Source organism: Mastomys coucha, unplaced genomic scaffold, assembly GCF_008632895.1.
Source record: "Mastomys coucha isolate ucsf_1 unplaced genomic scaffold, UCSF_Mcou_1 pScaffold22, whole genome shotgun sequence".
Taxonomy (NCBI): domain Eukaryota; kingdom Metazoa; phylum Chordata; class Mammalia; order Rodentia; family Muridae; genus Mastomys; species Mastomys coucha.
Genome location: NW_022196905.1, coordinates 33345336 through 33371386, shown reverse-complemented (window position 1 = coordinate 33371386; position 26051 = coordinate 33345336). Strand labels below are relative to the sequence as shown.

General features: G+C 39.4%; 1 long non-coding RNA gene across 4 annotated transcripts in view; it reads right to left on the bottom strand.

Annotated features, from left to right (window-relative positions):
* The window catches only part of LOC116069593, a 25797-nt gene extending 2973 nt beyond the window's left edge, over window positions 1-22824 (bottom strand). The window contains exons 1-5 of one of the 4 annotated variants that reach the window (XR_004110054.1): window positions 22564-22824; window positions 14440-14628; window positions 10292-10447; window positions 9826-9922; window positions 7765-7968 (exon numbers count right to left, since the gene is read on the bottom strand). This is a non-coding gene — a long non-coding RNA (uncharacterized LOC116069593). Of the gene's footprint in view, window positions 1-7764; window positions 7969-9796; window positions 9923-10291; window positions 10448-14439; window positions 14629-22563 lie in introns of those variants that run through there. The other 3 variants (XR_004110052.1, XR_004110053.1, XR_004110051.1) reach the window with 3 other exon arrangements.
* Between the last annotated feature and the right edge of the window lie 3227 nt (window positions 22825-26051).

Sequence of the window (26051 nt, the reverse complement as noted above, 5' to 3'; positions counted from 1 at the left end):
AAAAAAAAAAAAAAAGAATTATAAACTTGTTCAAAAGAAAAAAAAATAGCCTGCAAGAATTCTGATGTTGGTAGTTCAGGTATACCAAGGAGAAGGTACAATATGAAGCAAAAATGTCCAAGTTCTTAATGCGGAAGAAAGAATAGCAATTACATGGTGAGTGGCTATGATTTATACTAAGAAGAAATCTGTGAAGGGGGAGATGCATAGTTAATATCCCATGCAAAAATCAAAACCATAGTATATGTGCTTCATTAATATGGACTTCATTGCATGTATGTTCAGAATAAAACAACATATGCAGCACTTAGTATGACTTAGCATCCAGGCCTCCACTGAGGTCTCAAAACAACCCTCCATTGATTAATTTGAGCTATTCGAATGACAGGGAACCAATTTCTAAGTCTGAGTCAGTAATACTGCATATGAAACAATGGGCATTATTCTTAAGCATCATCGTAATCACTATGCCCATTAGCATTTTCCTTTTACATTTTATATTCAAAAAGTGTAGATTGTGCAGAGAGACAATACAAAAGTTTTAAATAAAGAACACAGGGAGTTGTTATAAGGGAGAAATCTTTAAGTTGTTCTTATTACACAAAGCTTTGAGATTATGTTCTGTCTGTCATTGTGTCACCGTATGTGACCACCTTTGTGAACATCCTTAGGTTTCTGTAATATTGAACCCTACTCAGTGGATCTGCTGTAGATCTTTTGTTCTCCACATGAGAATTTTTGCTATTGATGCTTGGGCCATGGGTCGTTTTCATTATTGCTTCTTTAGATTCTGTAAATATGCCAATTTTTCTGTCCTATTATTTATGAGAATTTGAGTTGCTTCTTGTTTTAGTATTATGAGCATTGTTGGCTACAACAACATGATCTCCTGGCCATGCCTGCATTGGTTATGTTCCTGACATTTCCAGTGGTGCCACCTACTGCCAGTGAAGCATGTCACATGATGACATCACTCTAAATGTAATCATTGAACATTCACCCGATGAATACAAATCTATAATTTCATTTAATAAATTTTAGTTGGAGACAGAGCTTTTCAGATTATAGTTGAGGATAAACACCCATGCAAACTTTTCAATAATGTATTTTGAACTGTTTGTTAATATGTTTATTTATCTATCTTACTTTTCTCATATGGATCTTAAACCACTCAAAATTGGCCATTCTGTGTGGACTTTAATTTTTACTGCTCACTGTGAGAACTGAGTTTTCCCCTTGGTGTTCACAGAAATCCCATCAATTGATCATGGGTCTATAACACTAGATATGCCATGCTAGAGCCCTTATATGCATATGACAAGCAGACAGGGGACAGAAATTGTCACTTTTCTGCTCCACCAAAAAAGTGGAGCTAAAGTTCCAAAAGCTTTGTTCCTCAACAACTTACTGTTTTCATAAACTGGAAAGCTTTGTCTACAGGGCCACCTCTAGCCTAGGCCTTTAAAATTTCATACAAAGGTAGCAGCTTATCATAGCACATAGTAATTATAAACTTGGTTGGCATGAAATACTAAATCAATTTTGAGAAAATTGATATTTATGCAATATTGACTCTGAATTCGTGAGTACAATACTTATCTGCTTGTTTAGTTTTGGTCTTCTGTACTTTTTTGTGCAGAGTTTTGAAATTTTCTCTTGGAAGGACTTAGGTGACTCTGTTATAGCTACTTTAAGGCAAGTACATTTTTATGCTAGCATGAAGTTTTAAATATCATCTGTCTATATGTTAAATACACAAGAATATAATTCAGGATATAGAGAGATAGTTCAGTGGCTAAGGGTACCAGCTGCCCTTCCAAAAGACCAGAATTCAATTCCCAACACACACACACATGATAGCTTATAACTATCTGTAACTCAAGTCAAAGATCCTCTGGAATATTGTAAGATTCAACATCCTCTTCTGGCCTCCAAGGTACCAAGATCACACATGGTGTATATATTCATGTGCAAAGAAAAAATGTATACACATAAAATCAAAATAAATAAATCTCTCAAAATATAATCAGTTCACATATTAAGGTATCCAGCAATCATACCAAGTTCTTATTGAGTCTAGCACTTAAGCTAAAGTTCCTTTGAATATTTCCAGTAACCCACAAGTATCCCAAACCCCAGGGATTGAAGTAGTTAATTGTTACTTAATCATCCATGGTTTGTACAGGTGGGAAATTCAGACAGAGCAGAATGGAGACAGCAGTCTCTGCTTTACATTATCCCCAACTGGAAAATCAGGGTGTGGAATCATCTGAAGGGTGTCTTCCTTGGCACAAATTTGTATAGACTTTGAAATGTTCATGTGGCACCCATGTCCGTTGAAAAGAAGTCCCAACTTGTAGTAACACAGCATCTGCTAGATGTTACCTTTCAAGGACTGCTTCACTGTAGAGAGCAGCTCCAGCTAAGATCTTGAATGAGAATATCTGATAAAATACCTCCATGTGGACTAAGCTTCTCTTAAACTAGTAGGTGGGTTCCAAACAAGAGTGTCCTGATAAAGCAAAAAAAGAATGCCTTTCATGGATGCTGCTGGATTCCATTAGTATGGGCTCTCATGGAACCAGTCCCCCAGACTCATCCCAGATAACCCCTTCTCCATGGAAGAGTCTTGTCCTAGGCTAAACAGCTTAGGAGATGGTAGCAGTGGTTTCATGATGGAGCATATAGTTCAATACAATACTTTATACACATATCAGTTACATGTATGTGATAGCAGTTTCGTTTCTTCACTTTCTACCCTTACTTCTTGTATTTATATTTTCATTAACATACTACACTCACTTCAAATAACTTTAACACCTTGCCAAATAGAATGGGCAAGAGAGAAAGCTAGACTTTTCTCCATTGCAAAGAAAATTTCCAATAAAGTGAATGGTGATAAGATTTTCAAGATAGATGATACAGAGCATGCCTTTAGGAGAACTGCATCTCTCATTGTGAGGAAAGCAGAGTTTTCTCAGAAGATGGTATCTCAATTGCTGCTAAATTATTTGAAAGTAAACTAAGAGAATATTTTAACATAAAACAGAACATTTAAAGAGATGTGAATCCAGCATTTGGGATATTTGGAGGAAACAATAGAAATAATTGTGGGATTATTGATCTTTATATTAGCTACTTTTCACATTGGTGTGACAAAATACCTGCCAAAAAAATGACTAAAGGGAAGAAAGGTTCATTTTGGCTTGCAGTTTGAAGGGATACAGTCCATCATGCTAGGGAAGGCAAAACAGCAGGAAGAGGAGACAACTGGTCTCATTGCATCTAAAATCAGGAAACAGAGAATGGACTGGAATAAGGTGGGACTACAAAACCTTTTCACAGTGCCTGACTTCCTCTGGTGAGACTCTACCTCCTGAGGGTCTACAACTTTCAAAAAATAGTGCTGGCAGCTGGGAACTAAGTATTAACCTATGTGGATGCTTCATGTTGACATCACAGCAGTCTTTTACACTTGATCTTAGCCAAAGGGCCAACCAGCAATAAGATACTCACCTAGAATTATCATATCTGATAACTACTAAAAAGTATGAACTGGATAAGTTCAACAACAGAAAATTATTTGTTCACAGTTCTGGAGAAGCTCAAAACCATTGTGCCAGGCAAGAGGGTTCATTCTAAGGCCTCTTCCCTGAGTTGGAAGCTGTCTGCTCCTGACTCTGTACTTTACATGGTCTCCTCTCCTTGGGCACATGGAAGCAGGGCAGGCACTCTAGTCTCATCCTCTATGTAGAAGAACAGCAGAACTATTGTTAGGAGCATACCCTACTAACCGCTTTTAGCCCTCCATTACCTCTACAATGGTCCTATCTCCAGTTATTGTCACATGGAGTGATAGAATTTCAAAAGAAGAGTTGGGAAAGCATGATTCAGGCCTTGACAGATGGCTGCTGCTCAGCAGCATTGATGTGCTGCAAAATGATAACGAACAGCTGAAGTGAGCAACAGACCATGAATTGGGAATTGGATGTGAAAACTAGGGGCCTTTTCGCTGTATACAAAAAAAGCTGGACAGAAGCCAGAGAACCTAGCATAAACATCTGAGAAGCATTCCCCCTAGATACCACCATCCCACACCTTAAACCCTGTAGATACACTTCAGGTAAACACACCCCAGCAACAGTCACTGCTTTGGCTTTGCTGCTCCATTTTTCTTATAGTAAATAAAGAAAACTAGCAGGAAAAAGAAAAGGTCTTGTTGCTACAGTGTGACTTAGGATGAAACAGGTACTGTCTCCATAACATCCATGCAGTGGGCCATGATGGTTTACAGTCAGAACTAGGAGAGATAACCCAATGTTTCATTATTTGTGGAAGTCAGAGCTTCACAGTCATTTGTATCTGTGAGTTGGTTAGCCAGTTTTTCTTTGTTTGTTTGTTTGTTTGTTTTTGCAATGCTTCTAGTCTCTATTAAGGGCCTGCAATCTGAACTCTTTTGTTCAGATTATTCCATTAGCCCTGCCACATGGTGACTCCCCTCTCAACATATTTCAAGTCATACCATAATGCACAATCCTGTCGGACTTCAAGTGTAAGTTATACTCATGTCCTGGGGGGAAATACTGATAAAAATCAACTTAAAAGAAAGAAAGTCTAGTTTGAGTTGATCATTTCAAAGGACACGGTCAATGGGTCATTTGGCTTCATTGCATTTTGATCCCTGGTGGAAACAAAGTATCATGGTGTAGATGATGACATCTGATGTTAAAAAGCTGCTCACATCACAGCTTCAGGAAGGGGTGCAGAGGTCCAGGGTCATAATATTTTCTTCATCTGCATAGCCCCAGTGAACTTACTTGCTTATACTCACCCATAAATGATTCAAATCTCCCAATTATTTTAGTATATAGCATCTAGGAGACATTTAAGTAGACAGCAATGATGCTTCTGTTCTACCAATGTATACTTGGGATTTTGCCTAGAAATGTAAGCATAAGATCAAGAGCTGCTATGTACTCACAATTTAATGAATATTATCAGGTTTTTTCTCTATGCATTGTATCATTGTGGAGTCTCAGGAATGTCTGAGTATCCTTATTATCTACAGCATCACCCACAGAGAAGAATAATTGAGCAATTTTTAAATTTCATTTTGTCTTTCTTAATTTCCAGGCTAATATCTTTTGAGAAGGCTTGAGATGCATAGAAAGTAGTTCTATGTTTGCTATTCCAATGGAATATTAGCCATCTCAGTGTGCCAGTTTCTCCTCCAAGAAGAGTCCATCAAATAACTTGTCTACCAAACAGTGAAGTTAATGTTTTCTTCTATTGTTGACCTCTTCCAATGGATTTTATTTGAAAAAATTGAGGTAACAGTGGACTATCACTCTGTTTTGTGATAGACAGGACAAGTGGAGTCACATGCATTTGATGGGAAGATCAAGCAGCCATCTATTTGCTAAGTGGCTAGACAGTCAGTGAGCGCCACTTAGTTTTAACCTTCTTGTTAACACAACCTAAAATCACCTGAGAAGAGATTCTCAATGAGGATTTATCCAGATGAGAGCATAATATGGGTTTGGAGCAAGGGGTGGGGTGGGCGAGAGCTTGGTTGCTAGTTAATGTAAAAGATTTGGGCTATTGTATGCAGTATATTTCCTAGGCAGGCGGTCCTGAAGAGTAAGCAAGAAAGCAAGCAAGCAAATAAGCAAGGAGGCTTACATGGATTTATTCCTTTCTGTTCTTGACTGTGGGTATGCTGTGACGAGCTGCTTGAGTTTCTGCCTAGAATTGGCTTCATCAATAAACTGTAACCTGGAAATGTCAAGCAGATGAACCCTTTCCTGTCTAAGTTGCTCTTTGTCAGGATATTTTAACCTAGTCACAGAAATGAAACTAGCTGGGAGTTTATGGAAACAGGTTTTTGTTAATAAATCCTGCTCTGCGGTACTCATTACTTTTCTCAGAGAACCATGGCAACTAATATCTTTGTATTAATCTGAGTTATCTATAGAAATAGAATCAGTAGAAGACAGATGATACACAAATATAGATGAGATATACAAAGAGAAGTTTGCTGCATAGCTTCTGTCAAAAATAAGTAAAGCCAGAGAATAAAATGATGAAGGCAGACTTTAGTTAGTGATATGAATTGTATCGGTTAGGTTTCTATTGCAGTGATAAAACATTGACTAAAATCAACTCGTGGAGGAAAGAGTTTATTTCTGCTTACAATGCTCAGGCCACTCCTATCACTTAGGGAAGTGAAGACAGGGATCTGGAGTCAGGAATTGAAGCAGTAGCCATGTAGGAATGCTACTTATTGGCCTGTTCCTCAGGGTTTCCTCAAAGTCTTTTTCCCAGACCATACTGAACCACATTTCCAGAAGTAGCACCACCCTTGTGAGATGGGCCCTCCTAATTAATCATTAATCAAGAAATTGTCCCACAAGCTTGTCCACAACCCAGTATTGTAGGTACATTTCTCAGTTGAGATTCTTGCTTCCCAAATGACCCTAGTCTGTGTCAAGGGTCATAAAAGTGAGTGAGATGGCACACTTTGGCAATAGGGGAAAAGTGTGTTGTTAACTTAATTCAGGTTAGATTGAATACAAGTGACCAGGCATTGACCAGCTTGGGGATGGAACTAAAGCTCAGTAGGGTCAGTAAATAAAACTGTCAAAATCAAAAAAGGCATTTAGAATTCAGTTAGAAATTATTTGATCAAGTAAAGTAGTGGTAAAAAGTTCTTTAGTGCCAGGGAATTGAGTAGGTTTCCAGTACCAGGTGTGATCTCTCTCTGTTGAGTCCAATTATACCACTTTTAGTTACCACCAAGACAAAAGTGCTACTGTTGCACCCTGGGAGGTATCCCCCTAATTTTTTATCCAATAACAATTGGTTAGTCCTGAAATTACATACATACAAGTAACTCTAAACAAACTGAGCAAGTTGTATTTATATATGTATGTAGATGTTTTACACACACACACACACACACACACACACACACACACACACACAACTGTAGCAACAATTAAAGAAAAAAGACATGAATTTTAGAGGGAGCAAATTGGGTAGAACATGAAGGATGTGGGAGGGGTTGGAGGGAAATGGAAGGGGAAAGGGAGTGATACAATTATATTTTAATTTCAAAAATTAAAAAAAAATAAAACATGAACAGTAGTATAATCTGTGTAAAACCTGTCTGGCTTTTTAAAATGTCACTTATTAAAGTTGTGCTGTAGGAAGAATGGGAGAGAGGACTATAATCCTCAGATACTTCCCAGGAAGCTAGAGTCATTTTAGGAATGAATTCTTGATATTTTAAGAAACTAAGTCAGTATTTCTTCAAGTCATTTCAGGTCAAGGTTAAAGTCTGGTTGATAAAGAGCTCATAGGTGACTGTTCTTCTTCTAAGGCGATCAGCCCCCATTGTCCGACTGCCACCAGCTAGGATCATTTTGCTAACAGCAAATTTCCACTCACAAAATTTATAAGAGTCACCACAGCTAGAAATCCAGCTAAAGTAAAATAATAATATGTGAGCTTCTTTCACTTGTTCTTAGCAAAGTGACATATGGGCAAACCTCTTCTCCGTGCACAATCCATAATTCAAACAGAAGTGTTGCCTGCTTCCTCATTAGCTAAATTGTATTCATTGCAGAAAGCAGCTTTCGGAAGCAGTATCGATCAGCAGGAAGTAAGATGGAAAGAAATTAACACAACTTGAAAAACTCCATTCTCTGGAGTGTAACTCGCCATCTGGGAGTGAATTATTAGGAAAGAGACAAGGAAGACGAGTCTGTATATTACCTTTCCATTTCCATACGCAAATCAACCTTCATTAATCAGCTTCAATGGTGTAAATTCCCAGATCGTTCAGAAGTGACCTGTGAGATTCTTATGGGAGAGAAGGTTTTGTGCAAAGCATTTAACGTGGGACTTTCAAGTTGCTAACACAAGCAGGTGTGGTTTCTTCCTCTTTAACTGCTTCTGTGTGTAACCCTGCAAAGACAATGTCTGTGGTAGACACAAGAAGCACATTTATTGCATTTTTAAAAATTCTCTCACTTCAATTGCTTTGATAATTGAATCTCCTCTTCTTCATTTAAAATTAAACTTACTTTACAAGATAAGAACAATTTCCTGGTTTATTTTTTGCAGTATTTTATCTTCAATAGTTTTACTTGAAGCTAAGGAACTGACAACTCTGTCTTTTATTAGTATGTATGTGTGTGTGTGTGTGTGTGTGTGTGCATGTGTGTGTTTGTGTGTCTCTTTACATGTTCATGTGAGCATGCATATAAGCCTGTGAGTCTATGCATGCATGCGGTATGCAAGCACATGTGTGCATACATACATGGAGGTCAGAAGTCAATCTCAGAAGTCTTTCATCAGAAACCTGTCAGTCTTCTTTTGGTCAGGTTCTCTAGCAGGATTTGTGGATTTGGCTAAACTAGCTAATAAGCAAGCTCTAAGAATCCATTTAGAATCCCCAGGGGTTATGAATGAATGTCAGCAAGCCAACATCTCTACATGGCCTCTAGTGATGGAGCTCAGAGTCCTCACTCTCACAAAACAAGAGCTCTGCTCACTGAGTCATCACACGCCCAGATCCAAAGCACTTTAAATAAGTGGTCAAGATAAAACCTCAGCAAAACAAAGCTCTCACATAACCAACGCCCTACAAAATCATTCACAAATTACCACATTAAACATTTGTTAGTGAAGATGCACGTTATCACTCTTTTCATGTCTTCCGATAACTGAGCAATTATCCCTCTGCCAGAAAATTAAAATAAAATTACACTCTCCTAAATCCATTATCCAAGCTATTTTTAATAATTTTCTATTTACTTGCAGTTTCAAAATTGTTTTTATATTACTGTTTGTTTGTTTGTGCGTCTATAATCAGTTCACCTCCTTAGCCGAAGCCTAAATGGGCTGAATAAAGATGCAAATGGTTTCTAAAAAATATGAATTGACCCAAATAATTGAATGAGAACTGGCAGATAATGGGAAAGGGGCTCTATCAGGAGGCAGGAACAATCGTGGGAGGTAAATAGCATGTAATGAATCATTTTTTCCATTCACACTTGTGTGTTTGTTATAAATTTCCAATTTGTCGTGAAGTGATTTCAAAATGAAGCTAATTATCAAATGTAGAGCAATGTTCTTATTGCAACAAGCAGTTAATATATCTCTCCATGTCAACACAGTGTGTTGGGGGAAAACAAATGCAAAATAGGACTCAAGTTGCTGCCCTCTGAGGGATAGATATGTGTTCTTCTTGGGTGCAAACTAGATATCAAGAAGTAGGTGTCCTCTGCCTGTTTCCTACTGCTACCAAGACAAAGCTCAGAGCCAACAACATAAAGCAATAGGAAGTTATTTTCTTGCCAAAAAAAAAAAAATCCCAAATCAAGTCCTGCAGCCCTTTCAGTGGCCAAAGGGGCAGAGCCATTCTTGACTCTTCCAGCTTTGACACAGATGGACATCTTTTATACTCATTTCCTAACAGGTGCTGCCTTCCTCTCTCTGCTACCACCTTAGCACAGGCTTGTCCACTGCATTCCATTATGTCTTCTAATCTTACAGAAATGGGAGTTTTTGGACTTAGGGCTCCCCCTAGTCCAATATGACCCCATTCTTCCTTATTTATAGCCTCAACACCCCATTTTCACCTCAGAAGGAAACCCCGGAAATTAAGGGTAAGAAAGAATAAATGTGACATCGGGAATCATGGAAAACGGGGTCTAAATAAACTTTTGTCATCTGGCTCAGCTGTCTTCCCCACCACACCCTCTCTTTTCCCAGCACAAATACCATTTACCTTGGTCATCCCAAGGTAAAGCTTCTTACTTTTGCTGGGGCGCGTGTTAATTAATCTTCTATGCTCTGTAGATCAGGAACCAGAATGTCTGTCTCCTCAGTTTGTCATCCCGCTGAGATCTCAAAGCTGAGACAAAAGGTATATTGTGCTATTATATCCCATAGACAAAGACTAGGCTCTGCATATCTGTGCTAAGAGAAGGTAAATCAAGCCCCTGAGATTTTATACAAAACTCCCTACCAATCTGTTTACAAAAGAACCCCCAAAACCCATTAGACAAATCAATTGAAGAGATTTTTCCCAAAATAGGAATATCATCCATGTAGAAGTCTGGGTATAGGCATTTCTCTTCCCTTCCCCATGGAGGTTAGCACAGCTCTGAAGATCTGACTCCTCCTTCTGACTTGGGGCACCACAACATGCAGTGAGTAATCTCTGATAAATTGACATGATCCTTAAGGTGCAGGAGGGCACCAGGTTGGTGAGGGTACCTACCTGGAGGGCACAGGCTAGCTGGCAATAGCAGCTGTATCAGCAGCCCATTCGCAGCAGGGCAGTCAGGGGCAGCTGGTTGAGTGCTATCCAAACAAGCTCTTCAAGAGGAGTTCCACAGGGAAGGTTGACACCAGCTGAAAGGGCCGGAGCATCTCACTGGAACAAGGACCAATGTGGATCATAAAACATCCACAAGGTTATGCACTGGCCTGCTTAGCAAAGACTGCAGAGGTAGAAAACCCAAGACATTATCTAGAAGGTTGCCCTGCAAAAAAAAAAAGAAAAAAAAAAAAACACGGACTAGGGGAAAGACAGCATTTAGAGATGCCACGCCAAAGAGCATTCTCAAATAAAGAATGATGCCTGTAGCTACATAAACCTGGCCTACACTTTCCCTATTTACCATGCTGCAAGGGGCCAGAGGCAACTAACTTTACAGCATTAGGGATGGTGATAACAGCAGATAGGATAAACTGGGGAAGCTTGCTCGCTCCCCACCTCTCTCTACCTCTCTGTCTCTCTCTGTCTCCCTCTGTCTCTCTCTGTCTCTCTGTCTCTCTCTCCCCTAAGCTTAAAACAAAGACTTCTTGCTCATTCAAGCCCATCCCAGAAGCTATGGTACTGGTCTTCCTGAGACCTAGGAAGATCAGAAAAAGAATCATTTATGGGCAAAGTGTGAACTTGCCCCTATGTCTCCCATCCAAGGGTCACATCCTTCATCATCTAGTCTCTAGGTAGGTGTCATCTTGCCTGTTTTAAAATTGAAAAAGAAAAAGAAAAAAACATTGATATCAACCCTAAAAACCACTAAAATAAGCAGGGACAACAGACAGAACAGGCTGCAAGCTTCTTTCTATTCACCGAAGCCCACTGCAAGATAGCTAGACATGGCTACCCTGCAGATAATGCAGATAAGAATAATTGCATACTACAAAAGGCCATTGAGTTTGAAATCCTTTGTTGCACTATGGATTTATGGACACAGTTGACAAATACACACCTATGAAAACTTTCTGAAAATTACATGATTTGGGGGATGGGATAATTGCATGATGAGCTTCATGGTAGAAATGTGCTTTACACAACACTCCATTGAGCTATTTTGCAGATTACTTCTGGCTTTTCTTTTCCACTTACTTTCTGTTATCCCTGTCCAGGTTTTCTATATAGGAAATGTTCTGTTGTTGCTTAAACATTTAATGAGTTTGTTGCTCTCTCAGTAAAGATTTTCTTCTGTTAGGCAAACCGTGAGTAATACCTTCCTTCCATGCTAGACTTGATGCTTCGTCTACCAGATGGATTAGGTGTCTTGCTGTGTGAAGGAAGAACTGTCTGTATTCCTTATTCATCCATTCCATCACTCACTTCATGTATCTATTACCTGCCTCCTGATGGCAATGCATGAATAAGACAGGACAGAGAGGTGTATCATTCTCTGTACCTTTGTAGGAATTTGTATATTTGAGAAAAAATGGAGGCAAAGAGTCTCTAGGGCAGATGTTCATTAGTAGGGTAGATTTTTCACATCAGTGTCGAGTCAAATATGCTTTGCAGGTCGTATGAATTGGAAAGGGCTAATGGAAATGAAATCGAAGGCATCATTGCAGAAAGTTGTTGCCTATCAAATAGATGTCATCTATATATGACATCTGTAGATTAAGAAGTCAGAACTATGCATGGCATGTGCATGCATGAAAAGGCACACCTCTGATTATTTCAGAAAATGTGCAAAACATAAACATGAGAATGTAAGTTCTCTGAGACTAGAAACATTTTCTACTCACTAAAGGGTCCATGATAACCAGAACAATGGTTAGTGCACTGTAAGAATGTTCTCCACTAGTATGTATGAAAACCTAGATTAATGAATGAGATGAAGGGTCAGACACAAGAAAAATTAAACAAAAACCTGAAAATCAGGCCTTGGAGAATGTATTTGACTTAGGAGTGGAACTCAGGGTTCTGGTTTCAGTGGCCTACTGAAAGAAAAGAGGCAATAGGAAGCAATGAATGCATGGGGTTGAGCAAGTATATCACGTGATCAAATCTGCTTTCCTACTGCTGACCTTATATGATTGCTCTAATAGAAACAGGGAGGTGACCCAAAGTCAGAACAAGTGCTCTTACTATGACATTGACATGCTCTGGAGGTACTGATGTCCTTTATCAGCTCTGTCAGTTACACAAACATACATCCACACAAGGCACACAAATACAGGACAGAGACAGAAAGAATGAGGGAAGTAGAGGAAGAAGGAAAGGAAAGAGAAGACAAAAAAATGCAGCTCTAATTTTCCTAAAGCATCTTCTTTCAAAACTAGTCACACCAATGTTTATATACATTTGTCTTAATGGATATTTTGCTTGTATAATTTTTGAATAATTAAAAATTTTAAGACAGTAGTATTAATGAAAAGCTAATTATAAATCATATTACTGAAGGCAGTGGAAAATCTATGTCTATGATCTTTGACCTGTCTCTCCCCTAGACTTTGTGCCCTCCAGAGGGTACACCATAGGATTTGACCTTTCCAGAGCATAGAAGTCAAAACAGAAGAGCCAGGGCTCTGTGGTTAAACAAAAACACAGCAAGATCTAAGCATACATGACATCCTAAAACCTCCCAGTGGGACAGAATGGGAGATTTCCTTACTCTCCAAATTTACATGTTCCCATCTGCCTCGTGAAGATGGGACATTAGCACGAGGGCACATTGTACCTAACAGTAATTGTAAAAGACAATATGGCAGGGGGGTTTATTGCATGACCATTAAAAGCCCATGCTTGAAGGCTCAATAATTTTGAAGTTGTAAGTCCAGTATCTATAAGTGTAACATACATGTGCACCTGCACAGAGAAAGAGACTGAAACAAATACAGTGTTTAGTGTATTGTACCTAAAAGCCAAAAAACACATAAAACTTTTAGTGATCTCAGAAGCTAAAAGAAAAGCACAGAATAGAATCTCCCCCAAAGGACTTCAGTTATGATATAATCTAAATGATGATTCCTTTTGATTTCTAATCTTCAGAAAAGAAAGGATACATTAGGAAATTATGAGCTAGTGAGAAGGCACATTTAAAGTGCTTGCACCTAAGCCTAATGATCGGAATTGGATCCCCAGGACCCATAGGGTTAATGGAGAGAACCAACTACTGCAAAGTGCCCTGTTGCTTCTACATGCACACTGAGTCATGCATGTAGCCCCTACAGCATTCATAAATACATAAATAAATATAAGGAAATAACATTTTTTAATTCTATTGTTTAAAGCTATCCAATGTTGTAACCCTTTATGACTCTGTGAGAACATAATATACTCAATTTCTTAGTCTATTTCTCATTACCATAATTAAATAACTAAGGCAAGGTAACTTTAAAGAAAGAGGGTTGGCTTTGCTAAGATTTCTGGGGGTTCTAAGTGTGGTATTAGCCTTGGACCAGCTCCTATGAGGACCATCTTGACTCTGTTACATCAAGGTGGGAGTATGTATTCGAGTGAGATAACACATATCCTAACAAATAACTGGAGTGTTACTGGGGCACCAAACTTCATGTGATTGTAGTGGTTCCAGTTTACCTAAGGACCCCCTGCTAGTTCACATCTCTTAAAAATATTTCTTAATATCTCAAGATGTGAGCCTTTAGGGAATAGACAAATACATAGGCACAGATGGGCAGAATGATACCCTAGCCAAAATCAAGTGGGGCCCAAGGTACAGGCAGTGAAGTATGGTGAGGATCAAGCTCTTGGACCTGGGTCTGGCTTTGTTCTTTAGTTCCACAGCCATTCTAGCTGATTAACACTTTTGCCCCACCCCCTTGTTTTCTATCGGATGCCCATGTTTCAGATCTATTGATAACCTAACCTTTGAGACCATCCACTTCTTTCTAATCTTCCTGATTATCCTTGTGCATTTAACTGAGTCCTAATACTGGGTCATAGTTCAAAGCCCAGCTTTCCCAAATATATGTCATGTTGCTATGATTGAACTATTGAATGCCTTCATTCCTTATAAGTACAAAATTATGCACCATTGTCCTTTTGAATATTATGTGAGGTCATCTATGGAAAAAAAAAAGAAAGAAAACCTGTTCCAGAATGCTTAAATAATTTTCCCAAGGTTAAATAGAACTGAAAAAAAATACCTGAGATTTCCAAATAAGTCTGGCATTTTTTCCTGTCTTGATCACAGCTCATATATCATTTTAAAATTCAGGACATTTGCATTGTTCTCTAGGATACAGTACATGGAAGTGCATGTATATTTGTTTCTAGTATGAATTCAAGCTTTTCTCCATTGCTGATTCTCACTTTAAAACATCAGTCCCCACCTTCTAAGAGAAGGAAATAAAATAGGTAAAATAATAGTCATAGAACCAATGGAAAGGGATGGTACATTAGCATATTGATTATCCTGTTTGAAATGCTGTGCTACTACAGTGTTTATGTGGAGGAGTTTTGTAGGAAAGTAGTCAAAAATTAGCCAAGGTTAAATAATCAGTGTGAATGTAGCCAGGCTGAACAGATTATAGTATTCAAAACAAGGCACTACACAGGATAGAAAAATGTTATAAAATTAAAATTAATGAGAATAAGTTTGACATTCATGTGTTAGTTTAAATTAACATGGATATAAAGAAAATGGCACATTACTTTATATGTAGGAGGAAGGATGGTATTTGAACTGATTTCCTTCTTTGTGTCTAGAGGCAAGATGGGGCCACTTCCAATAGCCTACATGTGTGAACTCATATTTGTCTTACATCAAGTACAAGGTTTGTAAACCTCTATGCCTTACCCTCTCAGGGTTTGGTTTGGTTTGGTTTGGTTTGGTTTGGTTTGGTTTGGTTTGGTTTGTGTTGGGTTGGGTTGGGTTGGGTTGGGTTGGGTTGGGTTGGGTTGATTTGGTTTGGTTGATTTTATTGGTGCTGACAAATAGTCTCAAACTGAAGAAGAATACATATAACAAGGTAGTTAGTGAAAAGATGAAGATAGAAATGCAACAGCCCTTCATTTGCATCTCTCCAAGCAGTTCAGGGATACAGAATCCCTCTGGCTTTTTCCATCCCCATTTCTTTGTCTCTACAACTAAGATAAGAATGCTACCACAGTTCTGGAGAGAAAACCTCATGCACTGTGTTGCAGTGTCTAATGAGCTCCCAGTGTCTCTCTCTACAGAAGTCCCACTTGTAAGCAATGGCAAATATCTCCAAGTGCTTAGAGGCAAAGGTTCCTAAAGGGGTATTTTAAGATTAATATGTCAAAGATCTGTCTGAACTCTCATGTGGATTGTAGCAGTGTTCACAAGAGTCAAGCTACAGAATCAGCCTCAATGCTTGTAAGGAGATGAATGGAAGAAAAAACAAGGCTCATGTAGAGTGCTTGAATGTCCTTTGGAAAACTGTTGACCAGTACAACATACATAAGCATCTAGCATAGAGAGATAAACAACACATGGTCTCATATGTGTGTGAGGTAAAACGGAGAGTTCATAGAATTAGAGAGTAGAATGGCTAGGGTGGTTGCTGGGGTGAGGGAAGTCAACACACTGGTCAACAGATATATAATTACAGTTACATTAGAGGAATATGTGTGAGCTATCACACAGAGTAGCAACACCATCCTGGATGAAGTATTTTATTCTTGAAATTGTCAAGAATGCTATTACCTGTTCTCTCAGTATGAGCACCACATGAGCTGATCCAATTGTTTGTTAGCTAGATTTAACCATTCCACAATGTATACATACTTCAGAGCCTCAAGTGAACCATAAACACAATTTTCTTAACCAAAAAACAATTTTAAAAATGATAGGGCAGTTCCTTCACTTGGAGCAGAAGCATAAACTGAATTCACATGTAGACTGGTGACTATATCCTGAAGCCCACTAAGAAATCCACCACTGCCATCAAGGACTCAGAGAAAAGTATTCTACCAGCTCCTAAGTACCCACTGTTAGTCCAAGAAGACCCACCTAACCAATTTCAGATTTCCAAGAAGTCTCATCAGATAGAAACTCTAAAGCCCCTATGCCTGGCCTTATGTAGGGACCATTCTGATGCCTCAACCCTTCTCTGAATCTCACAGTGAAATACATTCTGCATCTTTTATCAGCTAACTGTTCCCACAATTGAGGATAGCCCAGCTTAGAGAATACTCTCTTAAAACTCTTTATCTGCCCTCTCTTACTCCACCAGATGGTAAGCTCATGAGGTAGGCAAGACTGGATCATTATAGTGAACCCATGACAGAATAGAGACCAGCAAGCATGTTAAGAGTTAAGAGTTAGTGTCAGTTAAGAGTCAGTGAATACAAGTGGACAATGGACTCAACATTTCCCTGAGGAGCCCTGTTACCTAGAAGAGATGAAGAGAACAAGGTCTCAGCAAATCTGAACCTATCTGAAAGAATTTCTCCCAGCATTAGTCACAGTTAAGCAGGTAGAAAGAATTCAGGTCCTAACTCAAGAAAAATCTTCAAGTATGAAATCAGAGTGGAAAGACTGAAATGCCCACAGAGACATGGGACTTTAGAGTGGCCCAGAGTCTGAAGCCTCTTGGTGGGGGGTGGGGGGTAGGCTGATGAAACCCTGGTGAAATCTTCAGAATCCACTCTGCCCTCCTTGTGCCTTAAACCTCATAGACCAACTACTGATGGGTAACAGGGTAGCATGTCTCATGCATAGAAAGGCCACAGTGAGGAATACAGTGCTTTTACACTAATGGAGACAGAGCTATCTCCCAAAGAATGTTCATATTCAGGGGCACAGACACACCTGACTGATACCTACAGAGTGAAACAACACTGTGACCTGGGTATGTCCTCAGGCCACCTCGAAGGCTGAGGTTGCTCAGGTTCCAAGTTCTTGGGTAGGACCCTAGAATCCTTCAGTTCTCCTTTCGAGCCACCATCTGTTCTTGACACAAGAACACATTTCTAGGTCTTTTCAGGATCCCCTAAACACAGACTCAAGAACAGACCAGACTGTCAGTGGGGAGATGAGAGCCAAACAAGGAAAGAGTCCACATATGCTGTGTCTTATGAACGGTGACTGGGTTCCCATGCACACTGGTCCTAGAAATACTCAACCCACCCCTTGCCATCAGGAAGACATCACCCAGATATAAAAAAAAAAAGGAATAGAAGGAAAGAGGAGGCAGGGGAAGTGAGGGAGGGAGGAAGCAAAGGAGGGAGGAAAAGAGAGAGAAATCATAAAAAATCACAGGTGAATAGGCCTATGATCTTAGAAGAATCTAGAGAGAGGAGCCTTTCAGATGCCTCCAGTGAGGAACAGAAGAACACAGAGCCCACAGATAGCCAGGCCAGAGCAAATGGACCACACGAGGAGACTAGGCCTTCTTGGACCTACCCTTCCCATTCAGGATAGAGTGCAACTGTAAAAGGAACTATAAGTTTAAATGTAAGCAGGTTAGTAGTTTCAGAAAGAGAGATACAGAAACAAAGACAGAGACAGAGAGATATTCTAAGACAGATTGACACAGAGAAAAGCCCAGAATTCAACTCATAAATCAGATTTCAACCTTGATTTCAATGCTAACTCTTCTACTGTCTGTCTTTGCCACACTAGGGTAAATCCTTGACCCCTGGCTGCCTGCAAAGTCAGTATAAGATGGAGTTATCATAGCTGTTTCCCCTAGAAGCTACCAAGTTCCTGGAGAATTATCCAGACTGGCTTAGGAAACATAGTAGTTAATAATAAAAGTAAGAACAATAAAAATAAACATAAAAGTGGTAAAGTCCACTGCTTATTATTATTTGGGTTTTAAATATTTTAAAAAGGAAGCTGTGTGATAGATGTGGGGGTTTGGATTTTGGTAGCTGATGCAAAATCTGAAGATACAACATGCATGGTGTTTAAAGGAGCCAGCTGGCCTGGGTTCTAGGGCAGGACTCAGCCCTGCTGTTTTCCTGATCATGTATAAGTGACATAAATTCTCAGAGCCTTGGTTTCTCTGTTTGTAAATGAGGTTACGGCTGTATTGTGCTTTGATGATAAAAACAGCCTCATAAAGTCCTTGTAGCCATTATATAAGTGCTAGCTACATTTCACTATTTGTGTGGGTATGTGTGTGCGTATCTGTATGTATGTGTGTGTATGTGTGTATATGTGTGTGTGAGTGTTTGTGTCTGTGTGTCTATATGTGTCTGTGTGTATATGTTTGTCTGTGTGTTTGTGTGTCTATGTCTGTGTTTGTCTATGCACATTCAGGAAGGACAAAGGAAGATGTCAGTTGTTCTATTCTATCACTTTCTGATTTCTCCAGAGCTAGTACATCTCCTTAAACCTGTAGTTTGCCATTTATTGGATAATGGCAAGAGAACTAGCTGGCTGGAGAACCCCAAGAGTACCCCAAACTCTCCCTTTTTTCAATACATGGGAAATAGACACAGCAACACAAGCTTTTCCCATGGTTGCTGAGGAATTGAACTGTAGATTGTATGTGGTTCCTTGTATGAACCACCTCCACAGTCCCTTGTTACACACTTTCATGATTTAGTTCACCTCTAGTTTGAACACCAATGAATTTTGCAGACATAAATGCACTGTTCACATACTTATGAACAGCAGTTATCAATCTATGGGTCATAACCCTTTTGAGGGTCAAATGATTCTTTCACAAGGGTTGCTTAAGACCATTGGAAAACACAGATATTTATAGTTATGATTTATAACAGTAGCAAAATTACAGTTATGAAGTAACAATTAAAATCATTTTATCATTGGAGGTCACCATACCATGAGAAGCTGTATGAAAGGGCATTAAGAAGGTTAAAAACTACTGCTCTTGAGAGGGTATCTGTCTATAAATATAGAGCTTCCTAATATCATATGCTTTATTTCTCTAATAAAGTATTCAGTGCTCTAATCATGTATTCAGTGTTTTTCTTAGGAGATAGCTTTCTGAGCATGAACATGTTGGAATTTATAAAATACTAAGGTGTCACTTAGGGATAGCCTAATGTTGGTTTGGTAGGTTTTATTACATGCATCTATTGGCCAAATACCTAGCTCAGGTGCTGGATAATAGTGATGCAGTTCTTGGCTACATTGCCCAACAGCTCATATCTGAAAGTCTACCCATTTATAGAAGAAATCACTTGACCTCTAAATAGCAGAGAATCTGTCTGAACCTGGTACCTTTTCAACTATGAAACACCTCAGCTTTAATCTGAGCATGATTGTAATTAAGGGGAAAGGTCATTTCTTTAATGAGTTCCAGGTTGGCATCCAATCTCTCCCTTTATAGGAGAACAGGTCAAGTGTGACAAGTGCCACTTCTCATTCCCTCAGCACACTACAGCTTCATCTTAGTCCCAACAATGCTGCAAATCCAAACCCAAAAGGAGTCTTTTAAACAGAGAAGATACAATTACAATTCCTTGGCCCATTTCTTGAACCTTATTACACACTTGGTACATGGTTTGAGAGCGAAATAACCCAGTTTTATAAATCTGCCAAGAGAGTCAGTTGCTCTCTTTTTAGGATGGGTGATACTTTGTTGAAATAAATCTGATTCATGAAGAGTTTTGATGCTCCTTTTGAGAGTCTTTTCAGAAGCCCTGTATTTTTATATTTTATTTATTTATGTATTTCTATGCTTAGGTAAGTGTCTCATATTCACAGGGATCTGAATGGCATATAAAGAACATGGGATATAATCAAAGAAGAGAAGAAGACAGAGACAGGACTGAGCTAAGATCTAGACCTTTACCTGAATAAAACCTTAGATGTGAAGAAGGAAATTAAAATTTTCTATTCTTTAGAAGATCAGCCTCCGCCTGACTCAGTGTGGAACTGGTGGCATGTGGCAGGACCCTGGCTGCTTCTGCTTGCCTCTCAGTATGTAACCTTGGGCAGGTCTCTTGACCCATCTGAATGAAAGAAACTGTTGGAATATGAAGTGAGCCTTACAAATCTGAGCTTCCATCATCCCCAAACACACAGCTTTCCACTCTGCACCTGGCATTCAGGCTCCAGCCCCATCCATGGTGATGTAGTGTACACAAGCAAATGCACTTTGGCAAGCCCAAGTGTCTTTTCAGCTGAAATGATGGTGGTGAAATTAGCTCAGCAGTTTGCCCAGAAGACTCATTCAACACACTCAAAGCAAACATGGACCGAAACGGAAAATTAGTTCCTCACTGACTTCAGAGGTATTCTAAACATTGAGGAGACCCAAAAGAAAGATGTTACAGGGTGGCTTCCTGATGCAACTGAGGTAGAAGCAGCCTCAGATCCAGGGATTTGTGGAGAAGGAAAGGCATTTTTATGTGGTGTGTGAACTTCAGGCTTGTGTTTACCAAGACTCAGGGCAGGGGGTGTAACTGCCTCTAATGATTGTTCTTTTCCATTTGACATTTATCTTATTCTTTATGTATATTTCAAGTTTACTCTGGTTTTTCTCCCTTTGTGGAACCATTTTTCAACAGAAAATAGAAATAGTCTATTCAGTCTGAGTCAGTGAAGGGTACATTAGCTATCCAAGAGGAAAATAGAGATCAAAAATGCATGGGAGACCAAGGGCTGTGCACAGGCTTGGTTCTTACAGGATGGCTGGGAAGGAGCAGATTCTTGGGATTCACCATAGATTCAACATAGAGAAATGTCACTGGTCATCTCTGAGAGATGGATATTTACACCTGACATGAGGCACTATGAGATTGGAGCTGTTATTTCTGGGTTGTGTTCCTCTCTGATAACCAGATAATAAACATCAAGGGACCCAAGACAAAGCTCAACCTAAACAGACAACTCCCGAGCCCCCACTGGAATGAGCTCCTTTGTGAACTGTTTTTCTTATTTCTCAGCGGTGGTCTTCTGGCCTTTCTAAGATTTGGCATGCTGATATTTTATTTAATTAAATGTTTATTATACAAAATGAAGGGTTCGATGTGACATTTTCATACATGCATATGATGACCTTAGTTCAGAGTCACTCTCTAGATCATTTTTTCTGATCTCCTAGCCTCCTCCCCAACTCCCTCTTTCTCTTTCCTAACCATATCCTTAACAGTTTCTCATTACTTCCATGTTCTTTTCTTTCCCCTAGATTCTACACATCAGGAAAAATGTCATACATGTATGACATTTGTCTTTATGAGTCATACTTCATTTAGCATGTTGATCTCCAGTTCAATCAATTTTCTTGCAAGTGATATAATTCCACTCCCCTTTATGACTAAATTACACTACACTGTATATATGTGCCATAATATCTTTACCTATCAGTTTACTAGTACCAAAACTGATTCCATAACTACACTATTATTAAAAATGCAAAGAAAAGGGCTGGAGAAGCCTGATATAGCTGTCTCTGAGAAGCTCTGACAGTACATGACTAATACAGAAGTAGATGTCCACAGCCATCCATTGAACTGAGTACAGGGTCCCCAATGAAGGAGCTAGAGAAAAGACCCAAGGAGCTGAAGGGTTTGCAACCACTTAGGACAAACAACAATATGAACTAACTAGTACCCTCAGAGCTCCCAGGGACTAAACCACCAAACAAAGAGTACACATGGTTGGACTCATGACTCCAGCTGCATAAGTAGCAGAGGATGGCCTAGTTGGTCATCAATGGTAGGAGAGGCCCTTAGTCCTGTGAAGGTTCTATGCCCCAGTGTAGGGAAATGCCAGGGCCAGTAAGCAGAAGAGGGTGGGGAGGTGAGCAGGGGGAGGAGGGAGGAGACAGGGGTTTGTTCTTGTTTTTGTTTTTTTGGTTTTTGGTTGTTTTTTTTGGGGGGGGGAGGGGAAACTGGGAAAGGAGGTATCATATGATGTGTAAATAAAGAAAATATCTAAGAAAAAAAAAGAAGAAAAAAAAAAGAAAAGGGCTGGAGAGATGGCTCAGTGATTAAGAGTACTGATGGCTTTCCCAAAGGTCCTGAGTTCAATTCCTAGCAATCACATGGTGGCTTACCAACATCTCTAACTGGTTCTGATGCTCTCTTCTGGTGTGTCTGAAGATAACTATAGTGTGTTCATGTAAATAAAATAAATTTAAAAAATAAAACAATGCAGAGAAAAGCTTGAGCATGGAGTCTCCTCAGTAGTTAGCTGATATTTTTCCTTTCTTGAAATAACAATTATTTGAAGTGTCTTTAAGGTTCTGAAACCCACTCTTTGCAACTACAACTAGTTGGAGTGAGGCAGGCTGGAAGTCTCAAGCGTTCTTGGGTTCTTGTAAGTGTCTGACCTTGTGTTTCTATGAACTTGGGGCAATGACTCCTGAGAGCGTCCATCCTACCTGCCTGCCTGCCTGGTCTTCATGGTTGTCCTGGGATCTTTCACCTTGGCTTTCTGAAGCTGCTCAATCCCCACATGCTGTGTGCTTATAGCAGGAAAACATTCCTTGCAAGATGAATGTCACCAGGCCTGAGTTCCTGCAAATACACTAGGGGAAAATCTCATTTCTCCAGGCTTCCGTTACTGTACGGGTTTGGGGGCTGTTACTCTTTTCATCTAGTTTCATGTGACCCCTTTATCTGTGTCTCTTCTCTCGCTCCAATAAGAATACTTGTTATTGATGTCAGAGCTCATCTGGACACTCCAAATGACCTCATCTCAAGAACCTCCAGTGTAGTCATGACAACTCTTTTTCTCACATCATATCTGCGGGTTCTGGAATAGGAACTGTTCCCATGTTGGAGAGGGGCCACTATAAAATGCAATGCAATCTTCTACTTCTTATAAGGCTCCTTTTGTGGATCTTCTGTTCTGTCACAAGGAAACATCATTATCCCCCATGTTGTGTGAGAGCAGAAACAGGGAATCCAGTAGAGATGAGACTATTCACATATTAAAATTTTATTCTTTATGTGTGCATAAATGGTATTCTGATCACATCCACTCCTCATTTCGCTCCCCATTCTCTGAAGATAGCACCACACACCTCCCATCCAACTTTGTCTTCTTAAAAAAAAAATTCCAGTCATCCCATTCCTGTGTATGCATCCACTGGAGCTGGACCAATCTACTAGTGATCCCCTAAAACACTATCCTTCCCTAAGCTGCTACCAAGGGCCAATAGCTTCTTAGCTAGGGGTGAAATCTCAGGAGCCTTACCCCGAGTTCACGCTGGGATTTTAAGGGCTTGATCTTGCAGAAGTCTTGTACAAGTGACCACTCATAAGTTCAGCAGCCCTGTCATGTTTCCAAGACAGCATTCAACAATACTCCTCACTATTTCCTGGCTCTTACAGTCTTTCAACCTCATCTTTCCAAGAGGTTCCCTGAGCCTTGGTGGAGGCAGAAGTGATTGATCAAAGTGAAAACATTTGTATTTTGGCAGATGAAGATATTCCTAGACACAGTTATCTTTTGTAATTATAAATTTTATTTTATGGAAAGTAAAAAAAAAATCTGTAACAAACTCTCATTGGGTAATTAATTGAAAGGCTATAACCTCAGTAAAGGTCAGAACAGGAGTTTGTCAAGAGTGTTGTATCTCTTACTGTGGCTCAGGATGAGATATTAAATTCAGAGATAGAGAAGGAGGGTTATCACCTACTATGCGTAAACTGTGAAATGCTGTACCATTGCTTGTGTGGATCTTTGGTTCCCCAGCTAGTATCACTATCCTAGGAAGTACTGGAAAATGTTGGGAGGAAGACCCAAGCTGAGATGCAAAAATTACATCACTCCTGGCCCTAGTCCTCTTCCTTACTTCCTGTTCCCTGTCCTCTAAGAAGTGAAAAATCCTCTGCCACATGTTCCTACTACCAAGACATGTCTCCTAACACCATATATCTAAACATCCATGGACTGAACTCCATAAGCCTATGAATCAAAATAGCTTTTCCTCCTTAGTGTTGTTCTGTGTGTTTTGGTGACAGTGATGAGAAAGCTCACATTTTCTGGTGATGTTTTGAAAGTAAGGGCTGGGATTTCCATGGATCTGTCTGCTCAAGGAAGCTGGTCTAGAAATAAGAAGGACCAGGTTAGAGTCTTTTTCTCAAACTCTCATTTTTGCACTTGGAAAGTGTGGGAACTAATTCCTATCCTACCATTCCTAAAGTTTAGGATTTTTACTGGCGAGTGCAATTTGAGTCATTTGTCCTGCTGGAAATAAGCTGTGGACAAAGGGGAGGGGGACTAGGAGCCTTGTACATATGCCTATGTAAAGGGCCTGAGCTGCTTTAGATGGTATCAATCCAGACACTTCAATCTCACTTCTGCTTCTTTCTACAAGCACCTTATCAGGACTCTCTGGGGAACAGGAATGGGGAACCTGGTTTGCCATGCTTAAGACCAGGCCAGGAGCCAATGGCACCATGCACTGCTACCTGGTTCCTTTTCCCACGCATTCTCCAGAACAGTGTATATCTGCACATAGTGAGATCCAATTACAGTGTCCTGGAGAATGAGCAACTTTACATCCTAATTATAGGTTAATAGAACTGACCCAGGGAGATCGCCTAATTAATCTTGGAAGAAGATGTGCATATTTAAGGAAGCTTCACTAAAGGATCTATATTTTTTTCAAAGAAAATTAGACTAAAACTAGGTTAGATTTGAGTACAGGATGCATTTTGGAGTGAAGACATACCACCAATATTTAATTCATCAAAAATTAGAGTTCAGGAAATGCATACTCTATTCATGTCCATCAGTGCTGGCAAAGCTCTTTCTCCTCCACATCTACCTATTTTTAATTCACAATCCATTCATTGACTCTTCATATCCGTAATAAAGACATTCAACTTACAACTATGCCTTACACTAGCATTTTCAAGTCAAATTTTCCCATCCTTGATGTGGTATACCTAGACTACAACTTTCATTTCTAAGTGATTCCTCTCATTCAACACATTTGTTGTTTCTGACATGATGCAGGGAAAGTGGCCTTCCAACATTTATACCTTATTATAATATTCTCTTGACTCATTGTGGAGTATCATCACATAGGAAGTAAACTCAAAAGTCAACATGGTTTGAACAATCTTCTTCATCTGTTCTTCAGCTCCTAGACCATGGCACCTCCTACCTTGTTCTGCTACCTTCAGTGCATGGAAAGAGCTTATAAATCTCTGTACATCTTATTGCATGTCATATTGATATAAAATACCTAAGGTGGGTACTATAAAAGAAAATCAGACTAATTTTTAACTCATCATTTTGAAAGTTGAATAATAAATCTTGGTCAGTGGATAAGTTCTGTTTCTTTTTCTTATGACAACATACCTGACAAAGCAGCTTAAGATAGGAAGGGTTGGTTTTGTTTAAGAGTAAAGTCCATCATACCAAGAAAGGCACAGCAATAGAAGTGTAGGGAGACTGGTCAGTCTGCAACCCCACTCAGGAAACAGAGAGACATGAACACTGGTGTGCAGTACAATTTCTCTATGCTTTTCAGTCCAGAATCTTAACAATGAGGTGATACTACCCATATTTGGGGATAAACCTTTTTTGAAACTCTGAAAAGACAAACCCAGAGTTGTGTCGTCTAGGTTATTCTAAATTTTACCTGGTTAGCAACAAAACTAAAATCATCACACATGGTGATAAAGGAAACAAGAATAGGAAAGTGCATGTAGAAGACAAGCATATTTTATAACAACCTGCTTTGATACTAACCAATCCAGTCCCCAAAAACCTAAGCCCCTCCCTCCAGATAAGAGTCTCAGTAACCTAGTCATCTCCCATTTGACCCTACTTCTTTTTATTATTATTATTATTAGATTTTTTTTATTTACATTTCAAATGATATCCCCTTTCCCGGTTTACCCTCAAAAA